The 7,387-nt window shown below is 43.6% G+C and overlaps 1 pseudogene; it reads left to right on the top strand.

Moving 5' to 3' along the window:
* The first annotated feature begins 2,105 nt into the window (after positions 1-2,105).
* Positions 2,106-6,652, top strand: LOC123055892 (uncharacterized; annotated as a pseudogene).
* The last annotated feature ends 735 nt before the right edge of the window (positions 6,653-7,387 follow it).

Raw genomic sequence — 7,387 nt, forward strand, 5'->3', positions numbered from 1 at the left:
GGCCTCGTGCGCGTGGCGGCCTTCTGGCGTGCTCCTGCCGGCTGCTTTCGCCGGAATCTTGGGCGGCGGCCAGCGGCGGCGCGAGGGGGGAGAGGAGAGGTGGTTGGTGGGGAAAGCGCGGGATGAAATGTCCCCCCACCAACCGCTTCCGCTTATATGCAGGGCACCGCAGCCGCGAGGGGGAAACCCACGTTTTCCCGGGTTGAGGTCGGGATTTTGCCGCGCCCCCTAAAATTTTTTGCGGGCCGGGGCGGGATGCGGGGTCTGATCGGGCTAGTTTTTCCGCCCCGACCCGCATTTTGGCGGTTATTTTACGGGTTGGGGCGGGATGCGGGGTCTGCTAGAGTTGCTCTTAGAGGTTTCTTACCGGTTTTGTAAACATTCTAGGAGGTCTCTGAACTTATTTTTTGTTTTATTTATTGGGTTTATTTTCTTTTTTCATTTATTTTTCTTCTATTTTTGTGTATTATAAAAAATTCAGAGTGTATTACAAAAATGTTCATCATATATTTGAAATGCTCACCATATATTATAAAAAAGTCATCTTGCATTAAATGTTCATCTTATATTAAGAAAACGTTCAACTTATATTAGAAACATGTTCAGCGTGTATTAAAAAATTGTTCAGCATATATTGCAAAGAAGTTCACTGTATTTAAAGAAAAGTTTACATATATCACAATAAAAATGCGTGTACAATTTTTTTCGCCGTATATTAAAAAAATTGTTCAACATATATTACAAAAATGTTCAAAATAAAAGCTGACAAAAAAATAGGGAGCTACAATGAACCAGATGCTACAGTGCTGCATCCCTACTGTGTCGGTCCACTATGGTGTATCGGGTGCTACAGTGAACCGGTCAGCCACAGTGCCTTTCATTCGCTAATGTGCCAGTTTCTATGGACGTGGAGTTTCTGAGCCCTAGCTAAAATGAGCTCGGTGAAAAGTAAAATCCGGAAAAATTGATTTATTTTTTATAAAAAAATTACAGATTTCTTTGGTACGGACATTGCCTGAATCTTTATGTCAAAAAATCATCTTTAAATTATATTTTTGAAAGCCGTGGGAAAAAATATTTGATGCTCCAAAAATGGTATTTTTCGAAAGCATTTTGGAGTGCTGGTTTTGTTTTTTACGACTTACACAAATGGCTTTTCAAGATGAAATTTTGCGAGCACGTCAAACTTTTGTCAATGTTTGGAAAAAAATAGATTTCTTTGAATTTGTTTTCATTTTTTTAGTTTACTGTTCATCCTGAGCTCAAATGAGCCCGGGAGCAGAAGATGACTTTTGGGTTTCTATTCGCTACATCCAAAATGACCGTCCCAGTTGGTAGGCTCGACAATTTATTTTACCCCGTCAAAAAAGAAAAGAGGGGTGCCAAAGGATTTTATTTTACCCCGTCAAAAAAGAAAAGAGGGGTGCCGAAGGATGTGAACGTGCTAGCTTTTTTCCTTCTTCCTTGCATGTTTTTCATTTGCACAATGTAGTTTCAAGGAGTCAGCTCATTGTAATGATTATATATATTTTTTCAAATGATTAGTTGCTGTTTTTACATAAATGTAGTCAAACTTTGAAAAATATGACTTAACACAATTCTAATATGCGAAGTAAAAAACGAAAGGAAATACAACGATACGACTCACGGTTTGCAGCCAGGGAGAACCGGCTATGCCATTTGAAAAACGATACGACTCACGATGCTTGTGTATGTGGGATGGCCGTGTATGTGAGGGACTTTAATTGTACTGTGATAAAAAAACTGTACTACGAGTACCTGGTTTTTTTAGAAGCGAGTGTTCTTTTCTCTGAACGCTGAGGGGACCGGCAGATCGACCTCCAATCACTCCTGGCCCAAATCACTGTAACACAAGCAGCCCACATTTCTCTCTAAAAAAACCTACTATGCCAACATCTCCGCCACGTCACCGATCCGCACCACCAGCCTCCCGCCGCATCCAACCTTCTGATCGCAATCCAACAGCCCAACTCTACCGTCACACGGATCGACCCAGCAGAGAGCAGACACCTCCCGCCTCCAACCCCCCAAAATTTCGGGGCTTCCCTCCCAACTCCGCCCCATATAAACCCGTCAACTCCGATTCCCCAATCCATCCCAAGCTTCAACATCCACACCACTCCCTTCTTCTCCCAGATCCATCGACGATGTCCGGGCGCGGCAAGGGCGGCAAGGGGCTGGGAAAGGGCGGCGCCAAGCGCCACCGGAAGGTCCTCCGCGACAACATCCAGGGTATCACCAAGCCGGCGATCCGGAGGCTGGCCAGGAGGGGCGGCGTGAAGCGCATCTCCGGCCTCATCTACGAGGAGACCCGTGGCGTCCTCAAGATCTTCCTCGAGAACGTCATCCGCGACGCCGTCACCTACACCGAGCACGCCCGCCGCAAGACCGTCACCGCCATGGACGTCGTCTACGCGCTCAAGCGCCAGGGCCGCACCCTCTACGGCTTCGGAGGCTAGATCCGTCTAGTGGAGCAACTTCCTCGTTTGCTCTGTGTGACATGTATCGTGCTAGATGGGATTTACTGCTTTGGCGTGCGTCGTTGTGTTCTGTCTTGGGTTCAGTAGGCTGTGTAATACCTGTTCAATGCAATCAGTTCGATTCTGAATCCTGACGAAATGCTTCACTGTTGAATTGTGATTTGTTTTCTCTGAGACCGACTGATTTGATCTGCTTGGACAGTACAGCTGCAGTGAATCAGTCTTTTATTTCTTAACACTCGTTTCTTCCCAGATTAGATTGTACTGCTCTACTGAATCTGGCTTTCATTTGTTCAAGTATTTGGCGCTAGCTGCTTCTCAGTTTAGATCCCATATCTGTACTGAATCATCCTTCTATCTGACACTCGTTGCAATCTGTAGAAGAGATGGAATTCGTCCGCTCAGGTCCAGTGTTTTGGTTTGGCATCACTATGGAATGAACTTCGAATATTTCTGTTGCTTTCAGTGGTATGAATACTCATAAATATGGCTTCTGTTCCTGAACGCTACATCAATCCTCTGGAGCTACTGTCAGCGTTGATATGGTACTGAGGCTCTTCACTAAACATATTTCTTTGTCCTAATTGTACTGTTCCTTCGAGGAATGAGCAGTAGAGATTTTTATATTCTTCTCTTCAAAATCTTGTTCCTCACTGTGATATACAGTGCAACCAAGTCATAGGTTGTAGCGATATTGGTCATTCTATAGAGCAGGAATTGTGTGACTCGGTTCCTTAGATCTTCACTGATCAAGCTACACAAATGCAGTAGGTGATAAACTTTTTTATGTATGTATTTCATGTCACCTAGAGAAGGCAATAAAACATGTCATGCAATGGATTATCTCTGGGTTTTCGTTATCGAGAGTAGCGTTACGAAGCTTGGGTGCATCTGCACCTGCGTGTACAGTAAATTAAAAAAAATCAACCAAACTTTAAAAAGTCTGAAGTTTATACACATGAAAGATAAGAGATTTTTCTAGGTGTTTGCAAATTTTGGCGTTGAGACGACATCCGTGGAACTCAATTCAATTTTTTTTAAGCTCCATAAATGTCCAAAGCTGCAAAAAAATTCAAGCTCCAATTTTGCCTTTTCTTTGTAGCGAGATTCTCGTGTGCCATGTCAGCATAAAAATTTGCAAGCACCTAAAAGAGTCTTTCATCTTAGATGTGTAATTTTTTCAAATTGGTTTAGTATTTACTTGTTTTTACTGTTCATTCTGGAGCATTATCCATCTCACAATGCATTTTTATTTGTTGGTCTTTTGGACCGCTGTCAAGCCGTGCTATGAGATATTCTATGTCAGAACAATGAAGCATACATTGTTATGGTACATGGAGCGTTGGACTTATTTAACTCACCGTAAACTGTAAGAAACCCTTCATATTGCAAATAAATAAGATATCAGTTGGGTGCTCACTTATTACTTGGTACGCTTTACCTCACATCATATGGCCATATCTCCGTATTTTATTTTTGTCAGTGGTACACGAATTTCTACATTTGAGTACAGGCAAATACATGTCTCTTTTGAAGTCACTACAAGCCAACTAGTATAATAGAATTGTTACAATGGTTTTACAAAGCTTAATTGGATATTGAGGACATTAATGCCATCATGGTGCTAAGTCTTTTGTAAGTTTGCACCAAATTATATCCGTTCAACGCAAATATAAGTATTCCATTGGATCTTTAATTGCCATCTTCATTTTTCATTAAATCACACATTTCCTTGAAGCTACTTGTAGTAGGCAAAAAATTCCACAGAGCGCGTGGGGTATCCTCTAGTAGTAGTGAACACCCCCAAAATCGGAGAAATTACCAAACCTATGCGGTTTGGTTTATGTAGTTATTGTTGATGCTGCAAATATATTTGAAATTTCCGTGAGAATTTGAATAACATATTGCAAAAAAAAGAGAATATCATTTGTTCATATTATATCTGTGCATATGAGAGGTAAATCCCAATACTTATACATAAGACAAGAGATGGACCGAATATATTAGTATATTCCATCTCTCCAACCAAATACTAACTTGTACTTCTTTCGTTTCAAATTATAAGATGTTCTAACTTTTATTTTGAATCGGATATATATAGACACATTTTAGTGTGTTTGTTCACTAATTTTCGTCCGTATGTACTCCATATTGAAATATCCAAAACGTCTTATAAGTCAAAGGAAACGGAGGTGATACTAATCATTTGTTTAATCTAATTTGTCCCAGCCAAACATATGAATAGAACCAAGGTCCCCATCTTCCCCATGCGTTGGGCGCACCTCTTATTCCCGTCTCCAACTCGAGACAAACGCCCACTTATTAAATCCGGCGCCACGTCATCGACCTGGAAGCGGCGGGGAAGGGGGCGGCGACGGGGTTGGACGTGTCGGCCATGGCGGGAGGGCAGGAGGATTTTGGGGAGAAATGATGGGAATGGAGATGGTGTGCCACAGATGAGCGAGCCTGGGGAGGACGTTGCCGGCGTCCGCTGTGTGTCCATGCAGACGCAAACCTGACACAATTTGGGCTGAAAATGGGTCCAAGCGGACGAGAAAACCGACATTTATCTGTTTTTGTCGGCGCGTTGGGCCATGTTTTTTGTGCCCGCGGATCCAAATAGATCCGGACGGACGAAATGGGTCGACGCGTTGGAGTTGACCGGAGTTCTTGGCTTGTCAAAGTTTCCTCCTTGTTTCTCCCTTTCTAATGAATGATTTTTTCTCGTGTAATATCATGGACCACCCTTTTATAGTTCTTCTAACTGTTCTGTTAGAGATAATTTAGAGCATTGATGAAAAAGAAAAGGCGAATCCATGGTGTGCTTAGTGTGGTTAACATGGAGATTAGGAAACGATGTGAATTATTTGTATGATATCATATACTATGTAGTGTCAAAAAACATCTTACATTATAGGACGGAGGGAGTATTTGTTATACTTGTAAGCGCACTTATAAATTGTTGATTCTGCAAACACAATTGATATGTCATTCAGAATTCTAATAACATACTGCGAAAACTAAAAAAAAATCACAAATATTCTTATTGTTTATGTGCATATGAGAGGTAATCTCACCACTTCCACATAAGACGAGAGATGGATCAAATCTATTTTCCATTCTATTTCTCCAGCCAAGCACTAACTTGCAACCATTGTATTTACCCAATTTGCCCCAACCAAACATATGAATGTAACCAAATATGAGTGAAACAGACTGTAAAAATAGAAAAACTCTGACTAAAACAGAAACCATGAAACAAACGCCCAAAATCCCACAAACGGCGCCACGTCATCAATCCGGGCCAGCACCCTCCCACCTCATCCCACCCTTCTGATCTCAATCCCAACGTCGCATCTCCACCGTCTCGCGGATCGACCCAACAAAGCACCTCCCGGCTCCCGCCCCCAGGGAAAATATCTAGTGCTACCAAGCCTTAGATGCTACCATGATACGGGCTTTTGGACCGTCGGATTTTCAGATCAGGCGGCTCTCAATAACTTTGCCACACTTGCAAAAAAGCCTCCGTGAAGTTCAAAAATTATGCATAAGTCCAGCAGATCCAACATCTCCCGGATGCCGTCCGATCTAAGAATCCGACAGCCCAGATGTCCGTATCACGGTAACATTTAATCATCGGGAGCACTGGATACTCTCCCCCCGCCCCCAAAGTCCCCCAAATCTTGCAGTTCCCTCCTAAATCCTCCCCATATAAACCAACCCCCCGCCCTCAGATCCCCAATCCCATCGCAAGCATCAGACTCCTCCAAAGCAGGCAGCAGCTCCTCTTCTTCCTAATCACACTATCTCGGAGAGGAGCGGCCATGTCTGGGCGCGGCAAGGGCGGCAAGGGGCTGGGAAAGGGCGGCGCCAAGCGGCAGTCCTCCGCGACAACATCCAGGGCATCACCAAGCCGGCGATCCGGAGGCTGGCGAGGAGGGGCGGCGTGAAGCGCATCTCCGGCCTCATCTACGAGGAGACCCGCGGCGTCCTCAAGATCTTCCTCGAGAACGTCATCCGCGACGCCGTCACCTACACCGAGCACGCCCGCCGCAAGACCGTCACCGCCATGGACGTCGTCTACGCCCTCAAGCGCCAGGGCCGCACCCTCTACGGCTTCGGAGGCTAGATGCGTGGTGTGCTGTGCTGGTGGCTGTCGTGTTTCTCTGTGTGATATGTGCCGTGGTGGATGGGATGTACTCCCTGTCGTGCGTTTGTGTTCAGTAGTCTGTAATATCATTATGCGTTCAATGAAAATACTCCGATCCTGAGTTCTGACGAAATGCTTCAGTGATGAAATCGTTTTTATAAGACATACTGATTTGATCCGTTCATTTTTTCTTTAGATTGTATAGCTGTGCCTGTGCAGCTAGAATTTCACACAGTTGCAATCTGATCAGTCTTTTGTCACGCATTGCAATCTGGACGAGTGCTTCCGCTCAGTTACCTACAGTACTACAGTTGCCACGTTTAATTTGGGTTCAGTGGGAATGAATCCTGTTTCTTTTCTGCAGTATTGTAAGGTAGTGCACAAGGATCGGGGTTCAGGATCTAAAGATGTTGTAGTCCTGTAAATATTTCTGAATCAAGCCATGCGACACTTATAAGTCTGTAGAATGCAGAACAAATATCTGATGCTCTGCAGTCTGCACTAAGCATAGTTTTTCTTCCTAATAATCATCTCATTCCTCAGAGGAATGTATTTGTAGAGATTATGTTCTTTTCCTAATGGCCTTGTGCCTGATAAGGATAAACAGGATGATTCCCTTTTCTCTTATTGAGAAATTGTAAGTCGCTGTCACTAATCCTCTAGAGCAGGAAATTACTTACTTGTGTATGTTTTGCCAAATTCCTAATCATCGGCCACAACATTAAAATTGGTCACT

The sequence above is a fragment of the Triticum aestivum genome, chromosome 2D (assembly GCF_018294505.1).
Source record: "Triticum aestivum cultivar Chinese Spring chromosome 2D, IWGSC CS RefSeq v2.1, whole genome shotgun sequence".
Lineage (NCBI taxonomy): Eukaryota > Viridiplantae > Streptophyta > Magnoliopsida > Poales > Poaceae > Triticum > Triticum aestivum.